The following is an 11,937-nucleotide window of genomic DNA, read 5'->3' as shown; positions in this document are numbered from 1 at the left end:
TGTAATATGTGAGGAATACATCAGGATATATGTAATATGCGAGGAGTACATCAGAGTATATGTAATATGTGAGGAGTACATCAGGGTATATGTAATCTGTGAGGAGTACATCAGGGTATATGTAATATGTGAGGAGTACATCAGGGTATATGTAATCTGTGAGGAGTACATCAGGGTATATGTAATATGTGAGGAGTACATCAGGGTATATGTAATATGTGAGGAGTACATCAGGGTATATGTAATATGTGAGGAGTACATCAGGGTATATGTAATATGTGAGGAGTACATCAGGGTATATGTAATATGTGATGATAAAATCAGGATATATGTAATATGTGAGGAGTACATCAGGGTATATGTAATCTGTGAGGAGTACATCAGGGTATATGTAATATGTGAGGAGTACATCAGGGTATATGTAATCTGTGCGGAGTACATCAGGGTATATGTAATCTGTGAGGAGTACATCAGGGTATATGTAATATGTGAGGAGTACATCAGGGTATATGTAATATGTGAGGAGTACATCAGGGTATATGTAATATGTGAGGAGTACATCAGGGTATATGTAATATGTGAGGAGTACATCAGGGTATATGTAATATGTGAGGAGTACATCAGGGTATATGTAATCTGTGCGGAGTACATCAGGGTATATGTAATATGTGAGGAGTACATCAGGGTATATGTAATATGTGAGGAGTACATCAGGGTATATGTAATATGTGAGGAGTACATCAGGGTATATGTAATATGTGAGGAGTACATCAGGGTATATGTAATCTGTGAGGAGTACATCAGAGTATATGTAATATGTGAGGAGTACATCAGGTTATATGTAATATGTGAGGAGTACATCAGGGTATATGTAATATGTGAGGAGTACATCAGGGTATATGTAATGTGTGAGGAGTACATCAGGGTATATGTAATATGTGAGGAGTACATCAGGATATATGTAATATGTGAGGAGTACATCAGGGTATATGTAATATGTGAGGAGTACATCAGGGTATATGTAATATGTGAGGAGTACATCAGGGTATATGTAATCTGTGTGGAGTACATCAGGGTATATGTAATATGTGAGGAGTACATCAGGTTATATGTAATATGTGAGGAGTACATCAGGGTATATGTAATATGTGAGGAGTACATCAGGGTATATGTAATGTGTGAGGAGTACATCAGGATATATGTAATATGTGAGGAGTACATCAGGGTATATGTAATCTGTGCGGAGTACATCAGGGTATATGTAACATGTGAGGAGTACATCAGGGTATATCTAATATGCGAGGAGTACATCAGGGTATATGTAATATGTGAGGAGTACATCAGGGTATATGTAATGTGTGAGGAGTACATCAGGATATATGTAATATGTGAGGAGTACATCAGTGTATATGTAATCTGTGAGGAGTACATCAGGATATATGTAATATGTGAGGAGTACATCAGGGTATATGTAATATGTGAAGAGTACATCAGGGTATATATAATCTGTGTGGAGTACATCAGGGTATATGTAATATGTGAGGAGTACATCAGGATATATGTAATATGTGAGGAGTACATCAGGGTATATGTAATATGTGAGGAGTACATCAGGATATATGTAATATGTGAGGAGTACATCAGGGTATATGTAATCTGTGCGGAGTACATCAGGGTATATGTAATATGTGCGGAGTACATCAGGGTATATGTAATATGTGAGGAGTACATCAGGGTATATGTAATATGTGAGGAGTACATCAGGGTATATGTAATCTGTGAGGAGTACATCAGGGTATATGTAATATGTGAGGAGTACATCAGGGTATATGTAATATGTGAGGAGTACATCAGGGTATATGTAATATGTGAGGAGTACATCAGGGTATATGTAATATGTGAGGAGTACATCAGGGTATATGTAATATGTGAGGAGTACATCAGGATATATGTAATATGTGAGGAGTACATCAGGGTATATGTAATATGTGAGGAGTACATCAGGGTATATGTAATATGTGAGGAGTACATCAGGGTATATGTAATATGTGAGGAGTACATCAGGGTATATGTAATATGTGAGGAGTACATCAGGGTATATGTAATCTGTGAGGAGTACATCAGGATATATGTAATCTGTGAGGAGTACATCAGGGTATATGTAATATGTGAGGAGTACATCAGGGTATACGTAATATGTGAGGAGTACATCAGGGTATATATAATATGTGAGGAGTACATCAGGATATAGGTAATATGTGAGGAATACATCAGGGTATATGTAATCTGTGAGGAGTACATCAGGGTATATGTAATATGTGAGGAGTATATCAGGGTATATGTAATGTGTGAGGAATACATCAGGGTATATGTAATATGTGAGGAGTACATCAGGGTATATGTAATATGTGAGGAGTACATCAGGATATATGTAATATGTGAGGAGTACATCAGGGTATATGTAATATGTGAGGAGTACATCAGGGTATATGTAATATGTGAGGAGTACATCAGGGTATATGTAATATTTGAGGAGTACATCAGGGTATATGTAATCTGTGAGGAGTACATCAGGGTATATGTAATGTGTGAGGAATACATCAGGGTATATGTAATATATGAGGAGTACATCAGGGTATATGTAATATGTGAGGAGTACATCAGGATATATGTAATCTGTGAGGAGTACATCAGGGTATATGTAATATGTGAGGAGTACATCAGGGTATATGTAATATGTGAGGAGTACATCAGGGTATATGTAATCTGTGAGGAGTATATCAGGGTATATGTAATGTGTGAGGAATACATCAGGGTATATGTAATATATGAGGAGTACATCAGGGTATATGTAATATGTGAGGAGTACATCAGGGTATATGTAATATGTGAGGAGTACATCAGGGTATATGTAATCTGTGAGGAGTATATCAGGGTATATGTAATGTGTGAGGAATACATCAGGGTATATGTAATATATGAGGAGTACATCAGGGTATATGTAATATGTGAGGAGTACATCAGGATATATGTAATCTGTGAGGAGTACATCAGGGTATATGTAATATGTGAGGAGTACATCAGGGTATATGTAATATGTTAGGAGTACATCAGGGTATATGTAATGTGTGAGGAATACATCAGGGTATATGTAATATGTGAGGAGTACATCAGGGTATATGTAATATGTGAGGAGTACATCAGGGTATATGTAATCTGTGAGGAGTACATCAGGGTATATGTAATGTGTGAGGAATACATCAGGGTATATGTAATATATGAGGAGTACATCAGGGTATATGTAATATGTGAGGAGTACATCAGGATATATGTAATCTGTGAGGAGTACATCAGGGTATATGTAATATGTGAGGAGAACATCAGGGTATATGTAATATGTGAGGAGTACATCAGGGTATATGTAATATGTGAGGAGTACATCAGGATATATGTAATATGTGAGGAGTACATCAGGGTATATGTAATATGTGAGGAGTACATCAGGGTATATGTAATATGTGAGGAGTACATCAGGGTATATGTAATATGTGAGGAGTACATCAGGGTATATGTAATATGTGAGGAGTACATCAGGATATATGTAATCTGTGAGGAGTACATCAGGGTATATGTAATATGTGAGGAGTACATCAGGATATATGTAATATGTGAGGAGTACATCAGGGTATATGTAATATGTGAGGAGTACATCAGGGTATATGTAATATGTGAGGAGTACATCAGGGTATATGTAATATGTGAGGAGTACATCAGGATATATGTAATCTGTGAGGAGTACATCAGGGTATATGTAATCTGTGAGGAGTACATCAGGGTATATGTAATCTGTGAGGAGTACATCAGGGTATATGTAATATGTGAGGAGTACATCAGGGTATATGTAATATGTGAGGAGTACATCAGGGTATATGTAATATGTGAGGAGTAGATCAGGGTGTATGTAATATGTGAGGAGTAGATCAGGGTATATGTAATATGTGAGGAGTACATCAGGGTATATGTAATATGTGAGGAGTAGATCAGGATATATGTAATATGTGAGGAGTAGATCAGGGTATATATAATATGTGAGGAGTAGATCAGGGTATATGTAATATGTGAGGAGTACATCAGGGTATATGTAATATGTGAGGAGTACATCAGGATATATGTAATATGTGAGGAGTACATCAGGGTATATGTAATATGTGAGGAGTACATAAGGGTATATGTAATATGTGAGGAGTACATCAGGATATATGTAATATGTGAGGAGTACATCAGGATATATGTAATATGTGAGGAGTACATCAGGGTATATGTAATATGTGCAGAGTACATCAGGGTATATGTAATCTGTGAGGAGTACATCAGGGTATATGTAATCTGTGAGGAGTACATCAGGGTATAAGTAATCTGTGCGGAGTACATCAGGGTATATGTAATATGTGAGGAGTACATCAGGATATATGTAATATGTGAGAAGTACATCAGGGTATATGTAATCTGTGAGGAGTACATCAGGGTATATGTAATATGTGAGGAGTACATCAGGGTATATGTAATCTGTGAGGAGTACATCAGGGTATAAGTAATCTGTGCGGAGTACATCAGGGTATATGTAATATGTGAGGAGTACATCAGGATATATGTAATATGTGAGAAGTACATCAGGGTATATGTAATCTGTGCGGAGTACATCAGGGTATATGTAATCTGTGAGGAGTACATCAGGGTATATGTAATATGTGAGGAGTACATCAGGGTATATGTAATATGTGAGGAGTACATCAGGATATATGTAATATGTGAGGAGTACATCAGGGTATATGTAATATGTGAGGAGTACATCAGGATATATGTAATATGTGAGGAGTACATCAGGATATATGTAAGATCTGAGGAGTACATCAGGGTATATGTAATATGTGAGGAGTACATCAGGGTATATGTAATATGTGCGGGTACATCAGGGTATATGTAATATGTGAGGAGTACATCAGGGTATATGTAATATGTGAGGAGTACATCAGGATATATGTAATATGTGAGGAGTACATCAGGGTATATGTAATATGTGAGGAGTACATCAGGGTATATGTAATATGTGAGGAGTACATCAGGATATATGTAATATGTGAGGAATACATCAGGGTATATGTAATATGTGAGGAGTACATCAGGGTATATGTAATCTGTGAGGAGTACATCAGGGTATATGTAATATGTGAGGAGTACATCAGGGTATATATAAGCTGTGAGGAGTACATCAGGGTATATGTAATATGTGAGGAGTACATCAGGATATATGTAATATGTGAGGAGTACATCAGGGTATATGTAATCTGGGAGGAGTACATCAGGGCATATGTAATATGTGAGGAGTACATCAGGGTATATGTAATATGTGAGGAGAACATCAGGGTATATGTAATATGTGAGGAGAACATCAGGGTATATGTAATATGTGAGGAGTACATCAGGGTATATGTAATATGTGAGGAGTACATCAGGGTATATGTAATATGTGAGGAGTACATCAGGGTATATGTAATATGTGAGGAGTACATCAGGATATATGTAATATGTGAGGAGAACATCAGGGTATATATAATATGTGCAGAGTACATCAGGGTATATGAAATATGTGAGGAGTACATCAGGGTATATGTAATATGTGAGGAGTACATCAGGGTATATGTAATATGTGAGGAGAACATCAGGGTATATGTAATATGTGAGGAGAACATCAGGGTATATGTAATATATGAGGAGTACATCAGGGTATATGTAATATGTGAGGAGTACATCAGGGTATATGTAATATGTGCAGAGTACATCAGGGTATATGTAATATGTGAGGAGTACATCAGGGTATATGTAATCTGTGAGGAGTACATCAGGATATATGTAATATGTGCAGAGTACATCAGGGTATATGTAAGCAGTGAGGAGTACATCAGGGTATATGTAATATGTGAGGAGTACATCAGGGTATATGTAATATGTGAGGAGTACATCAGGGTATATGTAAGCAGTGAGGAGTACATCAGGGTATATGTAATATGTGAGGAGTACATCAGGGTATATGTAATATGTGAGGAGTACATCAGGAGATATGTAATATGTGAGGAGTACATCAGGGTATATGTAATATGTGAGGAGTACATCAGGGTATATGTAATCTGTGAGGAGTACATCAGGGTATATGTAATATGTGAGGAGTACATCAGGATATATGTAATCTGTGAGGAGTACATCAGTGTATATGTAATATGTGAGGAGTACATCAGGGTATATGTAATATGTGAGGAGTACATCAGGATATATGTAATATGTGAGGAGTACATCAGGGTATATGTAATATGTGAGGAGTACATCAGGGTATATGTAATATGTGAGGAGTACATCAGGGCATATGTAATATGTGCAGAGTACATCAGGGTATATGTAATATGTGAGGAGTACATCAGGGTATATGTAATATGTGAGGAGTACATCAGGGTATATGTAATCTGTGAGGAGTACATCAGGATATATGTAATATGTGCAGAGTACATCAGGGTATATGTAAGCAGTGAGGAGTACATCAGGGTATATGTAATATGTGAGGAGTACATCAGGGTATATGTAATATGTGAGGAGTACATCAGGGTATATGTAATATGTGAGGAGTACATCAGAGTATATGTAATATGTGAGGAGTACATCAGGGTATATGTAATCTGTGAGGAGTACATCAGGGTATATGTAAGATGTGAGGAGTACATCAGGGTATATGTAATCTGTGAGGAGTACATCAGGGTATATGTAATATGTGAGGAGTACATCAGGGTATATGTAATATGTGAGAAGTACATCAGGGTATATGTAAGCTGTGAGGAGTACATCAGGGTATATGTAATATGTGCGGAGTACATCAGGGTATATGTAATATGTGAGGAGTACATCAGGATATATGTAATATGTGAGGAGTACATCAGGGTATATGCAATATGTGAGGAGTACATAAGGGTATATGTAATATGTGAGGAGTACATCAGGATATATGTAATCTGTGAGGAGTACATCAGGGTATATGCAATATGCGAGGAGTACATCAGGGTATATGTAATATGTGAGGAGTACATCAGGATATATGTAATCTGTGAGGAGTACATCAGGGTATATGTAATATGCGAGGAGTACATCAGGGTATATGTAATATGCGAGGAGTACATCAGGGTATATGTAATATGCGAGGAGTACATCAGGGTATATGTAATATGCGAGGAGTACATCAGGGTATATGTAATATGCGAGGAGTACATCAGGATATATGTAATATGTGAGGAGTACATCAGGGTATATGTAATATGTGAGGAGTACATCAGGGTATATGTAATCTGTGAGGAGTAGATCAGGGTATATGTAATATGTGAGGAGTACATCAGGGTATATGTAATATGTGAGGAGTACATCAGGGTATATGTAATCTGTGAGGAGTACATCAGGGTATATGTAATCTGTGAGGAGTAGATCAGGGTATATGTAATCTGTGAGGAGTAGATCAGGGTATATGTAATATGTGAGGAGTACATCAGGGTATATGTAATATGTGAGGAGTACATCAGGGTATATGTAATATGTGAGGAGTACATCAGGGTATATGTAATCTGTGAGGAGTACATCAAGGTATATGTAATATGTGAGGAGTACATCAGGGTATATGTAATATGTGAGGAGTACATCAGGATATATGTAATATGTGAGGAGTACATCAGGATATATGTAATCTGTGAGGAGTACATCAGGGTATATGTAATATGTGAGGAGTACATCAGGGTATATGTAATATGTGAGGAGTACATCAGGGTATATGTAATCTGTGAGGAGTACATCAGGATATATGTAATATGTGAGGAGTACATCAGGGTATGTGTAATATGTGAGGAGTACATCAGGATATGTGTAATATGTGAGGAGAACATCAGGATATATGTAATATGTGAGGAGTACATCAGGGTATATGTAATATGTGAGGAGTACATCAGGATATATGTAATATGTGAGGAGTACATCAGGCTATATGTAATATGTGAGGAGAACATCAGGGTATATGTAATATGTGAGGAGTACATCAGGGTATATGTAATCTGTGCGGAGTACATCAGGGTATATGTAATATGTGAGGAGTACATCAGGGTATATGTAATATGTGAGGAGTACATCAGGGTATATGTAATATGTGAGGAGTACATCAGGGTATATGTAATATGTGAGGAGTACATCAGGATATATGTAATCTGTGAGGAGTACATCAGGGTATATGTAATATGTGAGGAGTACATCAGGGTATATGTAATGTGTGTGGAGTACATCAGGATATATGTAATATGTGAGGAGTACATCAGGGTATATGTAATATGTGAGGAGTACATCAGGGTATATGTAATATGTGAGGAGTACATCAGGATATATGTAATATGTGAGGAGTACATCAGGGTATATGTAATCTGTGAGGAGTACATCAGGGTATATGTAATATGTGAGGAGTACATCAGGGTATATGTAATATGTGAGGAGTACATCAGGATATATGTAATATGTGAGGAGTACATCAGGGTATATGTAATCTGTGAGGAGTACATCAGGATATATGTAATATGTGAGGAGTACATCAGGGTATATGTAATGTGTGAGGAGTACATCAGGATATATGTAATATGTGAGGAGTACATCAGGATATATGTAATATGTGAGGAGTACATCAGGGTATATGTAATATGTGAGGGGTACATCAGGGTATATGTAATCTGGGAGGAGTACATCAGGGTATATGTAATCTGTGAGGAGTACATCAGGATATATGTAATATGTGAGGAGTACATCAGGGTATATGTAATCTGTGAGGAGTACATCAGGGTATATGTAATATGTGAGGAGTACATCAGGGTATATGTAATATGTGAGGAGTACATCAGGATATATGTAATATGTGAGGAGTACATCAGGGTATATGTAATATGTGAGGGGTACATCAGGGTATATGTAATCTGGGAGGAGTACATCAGGATATATGTAATATGTGAGGAGTACATCAGGGTATATGTAATATGTGAGGAGTACATCAGGTTATATGTAATATGTGAGGAGTACATCAGGGTATATGTAATCTGTGAGGAGTACATCAGGTTATATGTAATATGTGAGGAGTACATCAGGGTATATGTAATATGTGAGGAGTACATCAGGTTATATGTAATATGTGAGGAGTACATCAGGGTATATGTAATCTGTGAGGAGTACATCAGGATATATGTAATATGTGAGGAGTACATCAGGGTATATGTAATATGTGAGGAGTACTTCAGGGTATATGTAATATGTGCGGAGTACATCAGGGTATATGTAATCTGTGAGGAGTACATCAGGGTATATGTAATATGTGAGGAGTACATCAGGGTATATGTAATATGTGAGGAGTACATCAGTGTATATGTAATATGTGAGGAGTACATCAGGGTATATGTAATCTGTGAGGAGTACTTCAGGGTATATGTAATATGTGCGGAGTACATCAGGGTATATGCAATATGTGAGGAGTACATCAGGGTATATGTAATATGTGAGGAGTACTTCAGGGTATATGTAATATGTGCGGAGTACATCAGGGTATATGTAATCTGTGAGGAGTACATCAGGGTATATGTAATATGTGAGGAGTACATCAGGGTATATGTAATATGTGAGGAGTACATCAGTGTATATGTAATATGTGAGGAGTACATCAGGGTATATGTAATCTGTGAGGAGTACATCAGGATATATGTAATATGTGAGGAGTACATCAGGGTATATGTAATATGTGAGGAGTACATCAGGGTATATGTAATATGTGAGGAGTACATCAGGGTATATGTAATCTGTGAGGAATACATCAGGGTATATGTAATATGTGAGGAGTACATCAGGGTATATGTAATATGTGAGGAGTACATCGGGGTATATATAAGGTGTGTGGAGTACATCAGGGTATATGTAAGCTGTGCGGAGTACATCGTGGCATGATAAGAGGGTATAATGGGGTAAATAATACAATGATCCATAGATGTGGGTTACGCTGTGATGCAATCCTTTATGCACAGGCCGGTGTCGCACTGATAAATGGTGTCCTTACTTATCCCCCTTTTGGTCCACACTCTGCACCTTTGTAGTTTGGGGAATTTTGCTGGGAAAGTGTTGTCCTGGTAGAATACGGGCGCCCTCGCTTCCAGCAGATATGTTTGGGCCCTTCTCTTTGTGGTTCCCAAATATTAGAGCCCTGATAATCACCTCCTGAAACAGAAGGAAAGTTCCCATCGGACCGGTTCATCTGCATATTTTTTCATCCTCTACTAATGGGAGCCATAACTTTTTTATTTTTTCATAGTTTCATAGACGTAGAGGTAGGAGAGATTTTTATTAATACCATTTTGGGGTACATGCAACTTTTTAAACACTTTTTTATTCCATTTGTTTTTACTGTTCTGTATAAATCACGTTACCTTTATCCTGCGGGTTATTTTTATTTTATTTTGTTGATTGAGCAGAGTAAAGTTATTTTTTGTGGGGTGCGCTGTAGTTTTTATTGGTACATATGACTTTGTGATCACTTTTTATTACATTATTTTTTAGCGCTAAGGTGACCAAAAAAATAGAGATTCTGGAGGTTTCATTTTTTTTACGGTGTTCACCATGCGATTTAAATAATGTTATATGGTAATAATTCAGACTTTTAGTGATGCGGTGATACCAATATTGCTTTATTTTTTTTTACAATACTTTAAAAGCAAAAGTGGGAAAAAGTTTTTTTAAAATTTTTGTACACCACTAAAAAATTTATTTCATTATTTTTAACACTTTTTATTAGTCCCTGCACGGGATTTGAACCAGCGATCGTCAGACATACTAATGTAATGAATTATTGTCATTTTTACAGGCTCCTGGTGCCCCTCCCAAAAATCTGACACTGAGCCTAGTGCATGATCGGATTCATAGAACACCTTGTAGAGAACTTCTATGTGCAGTCACAGCTCCCTCAGGTCCTGCACTATGTATAACACATTGTCTGACGTGTTACTGTAATGTAGAACTAAGGAGGAACCCCACCTTAACAAACCTCCCACTTCATTAATACTTACCTGTGGTAACACCTCCTGGAATTTTCTCCTCCACTTCACACTTATACGGTTGATCACGCCTCACCCGCTCTTCTTCTTCATCCTCCACTTTAATATTGGTCAGATCTTCCCCCTGATTTCACATATGTAACAATTCAGTACAATATAGCAGAGAGTGCGAAGAGTCTAAGGCTGGATTCACACGAGCATGTTCGGTCCATAAAGGACGGAATGTATTTCGGCCGCAAGTCCTGGACCGAACACACTGCAGGGAGCCGGGCTCCTAGCATCATAGTTTGGTAGGATGCTAGGAGTCCCTGCCTCACTGCGCGACAACTGTCCCGTACTGTAATCATGTTTTCAGTACGAGACAGTAGTTCCACGGAGAGGCAGGGACTCCCAGCGTCTTACATAACTATGACGCTAGGAGCCCGGCTCCCTATAGTGTGTTCGGTCCGGGACTTGCGCCGAAATACGTTCCGTCCTTTACAGACCGAACATGCTCATGTGAATCCAGCCTTAAAGATCAACATAAGGAACCACCAAAATCTATGACCGCAGGACCAAAAAGCTCCACACCCCCCTATATAGATCTGGTATAGGGCTCAGCTTCATCTACCTGATGATTCTCTGGGACATAGTGATTTTCCTCTGGAAAGTCCTGGGAATACAGAGGACTGGGACATCTCTTTGGTGGATTTCTCCTTCTGGATCCATCTGTAGGAAACACACAGTGATGGAATAGATTATTTACATGGGATGATGAGATGATGGGAGTAGTATCTAGGTGACCCTC

This window comes from Rhinoderma darwinii, chromosome 1 (assembly GCF_050947455.1).
Source record: "Rhinoderma darwinii isolate aRhiDar2 chromosome 1, aRhiDar2.hap1, whole genome shotgun sequence".
NCBI classification, from domain to species: Eukaryota; Metazoa; Chordata; class Amphibia; order Anura; family Rhinodermatidae; genus Rhinoderma; species Rhinoderma darwinii.
Note: the sequence above shows the minus strand (reverse complement) of the source record.